The following is a 10667-nucleotide window of genomic DNA, read 5'->3' as shown; positions in this document are numbered from 1 at the left end:
GCAGCAGCAGAGCCGCCTCCCCGTCGTGCAGCCGCTGCGGAGGAGCCGCGGAACCCCCAGCGCCCAGCGCCAGGCACGTCCGACCGCGGGGCCCCGAGACGGCAGATGGCCCGAGGGGCGGCGGAGGGGCAGGTGCAGGGAAAATTGCTAATTAGATACGGGACATTAAGCTCTCATTCTTGAGAGAGGGAATTTGGCACCTTCCAAAGGCCGAACAAAGCCCGGAGCGGGCCGTCGGGCTCTTCCTTTTGCCATCCTTGAGGGGCTTTGTCTGGGGGAAGGAAGGGGGACAGGATGCGGGGAATGCTGTCTGCTCGGCCAAACCCCGCTGCAGGCCTGCAGCATACTTCAGAGAGGCACAGACGCACGCTGCAGAGCTGAAAACCGGCCAGCTTCCCCTGCCAGCCCCCAGTGATGGAGGCACGGGGCTTACGTTCAGCACCCGGCCGCTCATTGACTGATAACGGGGCTGAGAAACAAGAGCCCTGGGCACAGTGCAGGTGTGGGTGAGATTCCGAACCCCAGCGGGGGTCTCTCAGTGGGATGGGGGCACCCAGCTGCCCCCCCGGCTCATCCAGCAGCCTTATCTATGCCTGCGTCATCCCGCTTCCCTTCCTATCTCAACACTGCTCTATTTTTGGCAGCAGGAAACCCCTCCTGGGCTGATAACAGCGCTTTGGAAAGTGATCTGAAGAGGAAAAGCCCTCTGCTCCTCTTTTCTTTCTAACGCAGCAGATATGGGAAGCTTCCACCTTTCCATGTTCCCTAACCAGCTGCTGGCTACTTCACACAGACCTTTCCCATCCACAGACCCACGCAGATCCTCTGCCTCTCATCAGAGGATGAAGCACGTGGAAAGGTCGAAGCAGCCCCCAGAGCCCAGAGTTGGCAGTTTTGCAGGGAAGAGATGCAGGGCTGATGTTGGAGACGGAGATGCATGGTGGTGTGCCACGTCCTTGGTCGAAAGCAAGATGCTTGGGATGCTTGTGATTGCCAATTGCCGTCCCAGAGCTTCAGATCCTCTTAGCTGTGAGATTAGATATCAGATGTGTTGGTATCTCTACTTTTCGTAATGGGCCAGCAGAAGCGGTGGTATTTTTAGAGGAAGGATGAACAAACAGGCTTATGGACCAGAAGACACACAAGTGGTTTCCCCGTGGGGAGAAGCAGCTCCCTGCAGCCCCAACCCCAAAACGCAGGGGTAAGTGCAGGTGTTGGAGCTCTGGGCTCCTCGGTGACACACAGCTCGGCGATGCCAAACCCTGCTGCTGACCTCATCGTCCAGCCTTATCGGTGAGGCGTTGAAGCAAGCTGAATGAGCCAAGAAAATACTTGTGGGATGAGATCACCTTGGCTTTCTTCTTCGTGGCTCCCAACTGCCACTCCCGAGCCCCGAAGCTGGGGAGGATGCATGTGATGGAGAGGTTTGTGGCCAGCGAGATGGTTGTGGAGGGATGCTGACAGCACATGGGCAGCCTGGTGCCCTGTCCACCGAGCCCTGGGATGCCAAAAGCTTCCTCCTGTTCCTCTCACAAATCCCTGCTTCAAAGCAAGAATTAAAAACAGGGCTCAAGTCGCCACGCAAGCACCTGCTCCCCATTCCCGCACTGTTTACTCATGCCAGGATCCATGTGGGCTCAAACCACTGGGGCTGTCAACCCCACAGCTCTGTGAACAGCCCAACAGTGAGACCTCAAGAATGTCCCTGGGGACATGTCCAGCCCATGTCACCTTGGCTGGCACCCTGTGTCCGGGGACACGCTGGGTGATGCCATGTCCTGCTGGGGTGCAGGACGGGCGCTGCAGCCTTGGCTGTGACACCCAGCACTGCTGCCCCGTTATCCATTCTTTCTTCTCAGCCATCATCTTCCCAAAATCTTTCTACCCCTCCATCTGTTAGGGCTCGACTGGAGCAACGCAGGACCAGGGCCGGTGATGGTGGCAATGGGTTGTTGGGGTGGTCCCCATGAGCAGCCATCCCCCAAGACACAGCTCCTACCACACTGAAGCACAAATAGGCATCTTCTGTCCCAACATCAAAGACAAAGTGTGAAGTGCAGATTTCTGACTACATTATGTGGCTGTCAGAAACGCGCTGGTGTCTCTGCATTTTAACCCCACCCCTCATGTATCCCCCCCCATTCTTGAAATGAGTAATTTCCACTCCTGGATGTTAACTTGTCCTTTTCTGCTCCTGCCAGCAATAATTTGGCCACATTCTCACCTTTGTGGCATTTTCGCTCTTTCCTGAGAAATGCAGATCTCTGGGTGTGATTTCCTGCCCGCAGGAGGGCTGGCAGGGGGGGGTTCCAGGACAGAGGAGGGCTGTGGGGTCACACAAAAGCAACTCATGTCACATTTGCAGCCCTGTGGGCTATGGGATGCCTCCTGTGGGAAGGCTGGCTTCACAGCCTTTTCATGGAGGGCTGGAGGTGGGAGAGGACTGAAAAGGCTGAGCCTTTTTTCTGGGGGGGGGAGGGAGAATTGTTTTATTCTGGGGAACCAGAACACCCCAAATGTTCTTTGGTTACAGTTCTCTGAAAGCTGAAAATGATCCTTTTGCCTAGGAGAAAATTGTGAGAAGCCAACACAACTCCTAAATAAAAGCCACTTCCAGTATCAGAGCATCCCTGGGATGGTGTGGTCCCTCCGTTACCTCTCAACCACAGGGTGGTCTGTGCAACCACAGGCAGTTCTGTGCAAGAACCCCAATCTGCAGCCACCACCTGCAAAAGGAGTGGGGGTTGCACGGGGAGGGGCAGCAGGATGCTGGCCACCCTCTTTCTTATTGCTCTTCTGTGATGGAAATCACTGCACACATCCAGACTGCTAAGGAAGCTTTGCATCTTCCCTGCCACGAGGATAACCTGCCATGGCAAAATCCTCTTGGTGTTATGCTCCCGGATGTTTAGGTGAGAACTAATCAGTATGGAAGATCAGGGCTGGCCAAGGGGCAGTTAGCAGGGAAAGAAAAGGGATGTTGACTCTCATGCCTAATGGCAACACTTGAAGGAGACTCAAACAGCCATCTCCAATGCGTGCACTGGCTTGGTGAAATAAGAAACATGGGGGAGAGCATTGGGCAGGGCTTGTTCTTCACTGCAGGATCCCAAATACAGCAAGAACTCTTCACCTTGACAGGGAGGGTGACACCAGGCTTGTCAAAAGCAGTGGATTGCCAGCAGGCTCGTTACTGAGATGCACCTCCAGGCAAACCTTGCATGGGCACAAAGAGCGTGAAATGTCCCTCGATGCCCTTGTCACAAATTTTTGACCTCCTGTGGCGTGTGCTGATGGTTGTGAGAGCAACCATCTGGGCAGGTGTGCAGAGGGGAAGGTGAAGAGCATCTGCCTCCACACAGTTTCCTCTGGTCCAGCAAATGTCTGGAGGAAACACCCAAGGCAAAGCAGGGAGGGGAACAGGAGCTACTATAAGCCTGGGACTAACAGGGAGAGATGCAACAGTGAGAAACCCGCAGGAGAAACACAGTGATACTTGAGTCTGGAGGCAGTGCACTGGGATATGAGTAGGTGTTGAAGGTAGGCTCTAAAAATGCTTTTTCTTTCCGTATATTCCATAATGGCACTGAAACGGAAGCCCTGTGACTGGCTGCTGGGAGAAGGGCGGGCAGAAGAGGATCCAAGAAGAGAAGTGGGGAAATAAGAAGAAAAACAGTGCGAGAAATACTGAGCTCAACTCCAGTTGACCTCAAGCAGACCAGGCCCCAGAAGAAACTCAGCACCTTGAGTTTTGAGCGGTCCTATAACCAGCTCCAGGCAAGAGCAGTGCCGACACCGAGTTCCAATGCTGGCAGAACAACCTTCCAGCAGAGCCGTATGTTTTAGCTGCTCGATGATACAATAGAAAACGCCTCCCAAGCCCTGGCCCACTGGTGCATTTCCTTAGCTAGCTGGAATTTCCGTTTCGTTCTTCCTCTCTCAGGCTCTTACCGAAAAATGGTGTCACCATGCGCGTCCCTTGGGCGGGCTCTGGAAGGAGGCCAGCCTCGAGGTCCCTTTGTTGAGCTCCCCGCGGGTGCTGGGTTCAGCTTGCCCATTTATTAATCACCCAAGGCGACTGTGCTGGTCAAGGGAAGATTTACAAGGCGGCCAGGAAGTTCTTATTTTTACAGGAGTGCCTCAAACACACGCACGCAGTAGGAAAAGCAAACATTCCAGGCATACCGAAGGATCCGCGGGATAAAAATTCCCCAAGCAGCCCAGATTAAGACACTTTAGGCACATGGAAACACTAAAACCCGGACTCAGGGACTTAATGGTGTGATTTAGCAGGCAGCCCCTAAGCTCTGCGTGGAACAACCAGAATTGCATGGGAGAAGCCCATGCAGAAGGGCAGGGAAGGGGGCAGCTGCAGTGAAGGTCTGGGCTGACCCCACCCCATGCCCAGCTCCATGTGGACACCAGAGCCTTGCAGCAGGAGTTTACCCGAGTTTGCCTTTGGAAACTTTCAGCTTCTCTCCTTCACAATCCAAGCAAGGGTTACTGAACCAGTGCAACATCTGGTCCCAGCCAATGGAACAGAGGTGGATGCTGCTCTGGCTCTGCCTGCCCGGATCACAAGCTGGAGTGCAGCAGTTGTTGCTCCAGGTCGACACATATTACCTCCTCCAAAGTCCTGGTGGGGTGATCTCATCTTAAGGACATTCCTCAAGCACTGTCCAAGTTGGATGACAGCAGAATTTGGTCTCACCAGTGGCTTCCAGGACAATCTGTCTCCTAGGTTGCTTGCCCAGACTCACTGTCAACTGGTTCCCAAGTGCTGCCACATGATGAAGTGAACAACAGCAACATTTTTGCCTGCATGGGTTTGGGTTTGCAAAGAAACATAAGAGAAGCAAAAGGTAAGGAGCTCTTGAAGTTGCTAAGTTTGCTTACAGAAAAAAAAGTCAGCGTGAATTATGTGCTTCCCCTTTCTCTTTGTACTTCCCTGTCAAAGATTTGTGCAGCATATTCACAATGATGCCCTTAGTCCTGATGACATATTGGGCAATAGCCTGCACTTCCTGATGGACTCTGCATCTCTCTGAGTGAAGAAGAGGAAGAAGCACTGAAGAACAGTAAGGTGAAAAGGGTCAGAAATCTTCATGAGCTGGAAATATCCTGGAAGCTTCTGGAAGAGCTGTGGAGGGTGCTGAGAAGGAAATAAGTCATCTGCTGAAAGGGAGGGTTAAAGACAAGCACGTGCTTAAGAACATCCTAGAGAAAAATGCTTGTTTACCCAGTGAACAAGGCACCCTCCATGCACAAAGCAGATATGAATTGCCCTCTGTGCTTATCCCAAATCACAACCCACCCATAGGCACAAGCTGGGCCACCTGTCCCAACAGCTGGCCACAGCTCCCCTCCTGCAGCCACAGCAAGGATGCTCTCCAAGATCTGGGTGAATTATCAAGAGCTTGCATCTCAGTGTATTGTCTGAACACTTATATTCTTTGTCTCCTGTCTTTCCTGCCTCTGTTCATCACCAGCCAAGGAGTTCAGGAGACCTTTTGGTTCTGATGCACTGTTTGAATACAAAGCCATCCTCACAGAATGGGTTTTGTTCCAGTAACTGCGATTGGCTTCAATGTGTCTGCACCCCTCTCCTTGCTTGGTTTTAACTGTGCTTCTTGATGGTTTTCCCAGCAGAGTTCTCTCCTAACAGTGAGTGTAAGCTTGGTAATTCACATCCACACAGTGCAGCACACGCTTCAATTCACTGCAGGCTCTGCGCAGTGCAGGACTGAGTTCTGTGTCTACAGGCATGAAAAATTACCATAAAATCTGCACTTTCCACAAATGGCTCCCAGTGTAGATTTGATCACCCCTGCAGATCTTACTGAGATCAACTGTGATTTTTGATTCTGTAAATTCTTGCTGCCAGCTGAGACCAGGCCACCACAGCAGGGCTGGGGCGGAGCCTTTCCCGTGCTACACCACGAGCCAGCTGCCTTTAGCAAATCTAACGTGGCATTGCAGAGATGTGAGTCATCATCACCAGCCTTGTTTTCACAGATATTCTCAGCGCAGATCCGCGCCGCAGTATTTTTGTTTGTCCCTGACCGTCACAATATGACACATCCAGCTCACCCCATGATAACAAGACTTGGCTTATTAGGAACGGTAAACAAAATCACTCCTTGCAGCCCGACAGCCACGATTCACACTGCTCAGAAGGTGGTGGTGGGTTGACAGAAGCCCCACAGAGCCTCTTCCTCAGGATCATCACACTGCCTGGCCATCTTGGTGCCGCTGCTCCCAAGGGCCTGCATCCTTGCTGGGGATGTGGGGAGTGCAGGTGGTGGTGGTGGGGGATATTAAGGATGATGAGACTTCCTAAAGAAAGAGCTGACTGGGATGCTCTGGGCACTTTTTGCCTTGCCTTGCCTCGCCCTGCCCTTAGACACCCTTCCCTGAAGGCAAATTGGAATGGATGGGCAGAGAAGGTCCTAAGGCCACTCCACCACTGGCTGCATTCAGAACAGGCATCGACGACTTTCCAATGCATGGCCCAGGGGCTGCTGCCTGGGGTCTGGCTCTCTGGCCTTGGCCAGGAGCATGGCACTTGCAGCACAAGCCTTGCCCTTCAGAGGAGCTGCTTTGCCAAGACTGGATTTGGGCCAGACACCTTACTGGCACACAGCTAGGCAAGACAACATACCACCGCCACACAAGCCCTTGTGCACAGTCTTTCTTGGTCCGTGAGGCTGTGGAGACAGTGCTGTCCCTTCTGAGCTGAGTGATAAAGGACACAGAGCCCACGGGGAAAGAGGAATGTCTGGGAGATGTTAGTGGGCAGCCTGAAAGACTGGTCTGAATTCACTTGCCCTGCTTACCCGAGCTAGGAGTTGAGTCAATGTCCCACAACTCTATATCCTGAGGAACAGAAATAGGTGCTTTAAAAGCATTTATTATTCAGGAATGGCTTCTTTGTACTCTGCCCAGTTTGACACTTGGGTACAAGACACAAGACTGTTCCTGCCTGCCAAATTGTCTCTTTCAGGGGCGGACACAGGGCCAAACTATGAGGTCCTCAAAGGAAAGCCACCTCTGCCCCAACAACATGCTGCCACACACGGTGTCCATATGCACATGAGACTGATTACCCAGCCAGACATGCTGGAGATGGGGACACTTGGTGAAATATGCCCAGCTTGCTACAATGAACTATAAATGAACGCTCTGCTAAACAGAAATGGGCTTAGATTTATTCCTGTCCCAAGCAGGAAACTAGAAGGGATAATACAGAATTAAGCTGTGAAGTTAACCTTCAGCTATGTAAATTATAGGGAATGAAAAATGCAGTCAATGTGAAACAGTATTATAAATGCACCTTAACTACAGGCACTGTATTGTACAGTGTAATCTTGCAAGCTGGGGCAGTGGAAAACAGCAAGTAAGTTTCAGCCTCTGAGCTATCTGGGGTGAAAAATATTTTTCCAACCACTTCTGCTGTCGCACACTATTCCACTTGATAGGGAATGTACAAAATGGGCTGACCAGCTAAACACACACTAGTCATAAGGTAGCTATGTTGACAAATTGAATCATATTTTGTGGGATTATACCCAAGGCAAAGAATTTGGAAGATTAGCAACTGAGCAATGTGAAAGCGCTGCCAAGCTCGTGTTGCTGAGACTCGTACTGCTGGTTTGGGAGCACTGTGCTCCAAGCCCACGTGCCAAGCCCCTCCTCTTTGTGATTTGGAACCAATATTTGCACAAAGTGAAGTGAAAGCACGGGCACCGGCAGCTAGATAGCTGGGGTTTTATCGAGGTTGTTTTTGTAGGGCACAAGGTCCAGAGCCAAAGGACAGCGACGACGTAGATTGTGGCTGTTGAGCTCAGTGGAGCCCTGTTGGCTTTAGACCAGGGGTGTGGTAGGGGGTATGAGGTGCTATGCCACCTGGACATCCCCAACACATGTGAAATAAAGAGATTTTAATGACAGACTATGTGTATTATTCTTTATATACCTAAAATTACTCATCATTCTTTAGCATCCAGATCAGTGAATTACATCGTTTCCACACTGACACATATTCAAAGGCAGGGACTTTGGGTAACACACTATCAGTGACCCTAGATTAGACCTAGACCCTAGAATCACTGCATTCACTACCAGTATCAGAGATGGGACACGAGTAACCCCTGTGTATTTAAATGCCCAGTAACAGGATTCTGGATGTACGTGCACCAAATGCCATCATTTTGAGTCACTACACATCAGCGTTCTGAGGAAGAAGCTCAGAGACATAGTAAAGATCTAAGTCATGAAGTTAACCATCAGATTAAATTACAGGGATTGAGAAATGCAACTGTTGTAAAACTGACCTGTAAAGACACTGGATGCGTTACGATACATAACCTTCTGCAGGTATGACTATTATTATGTTTTCCTTGTATTAAACTTTGCAAGAGGGCACCTTGCTTCAATCAAACACACAGAATAACAGCCTGCCTGGTCCTGGTGAGGGCAGGGACTGCACTCTATGGCTCAGGACAGTCTCAGCTATACATGGCACGAATCTGTGCAGGTTTATTTGGAGGCTGGATGAGTCTCACAGTCACACTAACCCCATTGTTACAGACAGACACTTTTCCAGCATCTCAAAGCCTTTAATGCCAACATTTCATGAAGGATTAAAATTATTATCCTTGTACTATTCTGGTGAGAATAAGGAAGCTGTGATATCAGGAGGGACAGAGAAACTTGCTTAAAATAGCAAACAGAATTCCACAGATTTCCCATGTTTTTTTGCAATGGGAAGAGGAAATGGCAGCAGGGATAACCGTGCCTGCTGGAGGAATCTTCCAGCCCTAAGGTGGACCCAGCTCCCTGCTGATGCTCCCCTGTGACAGGACCTCACACCTACATGGTGGGGTCCCAAAGCAGAAGAGAAACCTTGATGCCATCCTTGCTCCCCATCCAGTACCTGCAAGGGGTGCAGGACAGCCGTGTGAGCCTTATGTCTGCTGGGGGCAGGGAAGGGCCCACTCCATCCTTCCCCCTTCTCTCAATTCCTACTTCACAGTACACTGTCTCGTGGCCTCTGAGCCCTTGCCTTCTACCTGCAAATCTGACAGCACACAGAAGCAGCAGGAGTATTACAGATGAGTCCTGGCTCTGCAGGACTAAGCTGACAAAAACCTCAAGGTATGCAAACAAACTCCCTGCGCCCCCTCCAGCTCTCTACTGCAGAATTTGGCTAAACTGTGAGCACTGGGAGGAAAGGAAAGCAATCACAGCAGCACTTCTCAGCTGCAGGCTCTGCGCAGTGCTGTCGTGCCCTCTGCTGGGCTGGTCTGCCTGTCAGACCACCCTTCCCATGCACGCCTGCACACTGCCTGTGCCCTCACCGCCCTGCTCGCACACCTGCCTGCATCCTCACAGCTTGGCTGCCGCATCCAGCCTGGTCTGAGGTCCCTGCCATCTCCACTGGCCAAACCTCTGAAACAGAAAAGGAGCAGCAATTAAGAAATGAGGAAGGTCGCTTAATTAAATCACAACACCCTAAAGGCACAGAAAGTCAGTGGGACCTCCTGTGACAAATGCATCCCATGAAAATGCCAGCTCTGCTCTGGGCTCTTGAATTGAGCCAGTTTGCTCTGCAGCTTCCTTGCTCGCCTTACAGAAATACTGACCCCTGGACAACCACTAGGTGTTTTGGGAAAAGATGTTTGATAATAAACAGGCAGCTGTGCACCAGCCCTTGGGGTGAAACTCTCTGTAACTAGCTGATGTCTGCAAAGACCAAGCACAGCTTCCCTGAACTAGAGGAACAAGAGGGCTGTTTCTGCATATATAATCTGGCAAAACCTGGAAGTAAACCCAACGGCCCCATGAGTGGGCTGAATATTAGGTAAGACTTGCATTAACCTGAAACTGGGTTGCTCTGAGGCACTGAGCAATGTTTCAACAAACTGAAGCCCTGCTGCACTCCCACCGCAGGCTGAGCACACAAGGAACAGACCCCAGAGCAGCCACTGCCTCCACACAGGTAACAGCCACCACGCTGTGTGTGGGGTTGGATCTAACAGCAAAAACCCACGTCAGGAGCTCTTTGGCCAGCTGCAGAGCTAGCCACAAAGCACCAACGTGAGGTGGGTGATGTGGGTTTCCTGGCACACAGATAACCCAGCAGGACAGGCTGCCTGCACACAGCCCTGCAGTGCGGCCGAGCACAGCCCAACGCACCCACACGGAGCAGCACCGGGCCCGGGGTGCCTCAGCAGGGCAGGCCTCGGTGAGCTGAGGGCTCGCTTGTTCCAAACACAGCTTTGGGATGGTGTGAGGGTCCCGGCGGGCCCAGCATCACCCCCAGACCGCTGCTTCCCGCCCACAGCGCTGTGAAGTGCACCAGAGGCCGCGCTTCCCGCCCAAACTGAGGTAACCGCGCGGGGCGATGCCCCGTCCGGACAACCCAGCGACGAAAAGACATAAAGAGCAGCACTAGAAGAAGCAGATAGGCGCTAACCGGGTGGGAGGCACGCCAGAAGAAAAGAAGGCACTGAGCCACGCACGAAGCACCACTCTTCCCAGTTCCCTCCCTCACGACGCCCAAAAGCAGCACTGCGCGTGCGCACCGCCAATGGCGGCCTGTCCATCCTGCGCATGCGCGCAGCCAATGGACGCCTATCCACCCTGCGCATGCGCACCGCCAATGG

The 10667-nt window shown here is 52.0% G+C and overlaps 1 long non-coding RNA gene across 1 annotated transcript; it reads right to left on the bottom strand.

Moving 5' to 3' along the window:
* Nucleotides 1–4706: 4706 nt before the first annotated feature.
* On the bottom strand, nucleotides 4707–10606 carry LOC104912601. Its single transcript, XR_794775.3, has 3 exons — nucleotides 10478–10606; nucleotides 9376–9450; nucleotides 4707–8935 (listed from the first exon to the last, which is right to left on the bottom strand). It is a non-coding gene; the product is annotated as an uncharacterized LOC104912601 (long non-coding RNA).
* Between the last annotated feature and the right edge of the window lie 61 nt (nucleotides 10607–10667).

Source organism: Meleagris gallopavo, chromosome 11, assembly GCF_000146605.3.
Source record: "Meleagris gallopavo isolate NT-WF06-2002-E0010 breed Aviagen turkey brand Nicholas breeding stock chromosome 11, Turkey_5.1, whole genome shotgun sequence".
Lineage (NCBI taxonomy): Eukaryota > Metazoa > Chordata > Aves > Galliformes > Phasianidae > Meleagris > Meleagris gallopavo.
This window is presented reverse-complemented; position numbering and strand designations above follow the sequence as displayed.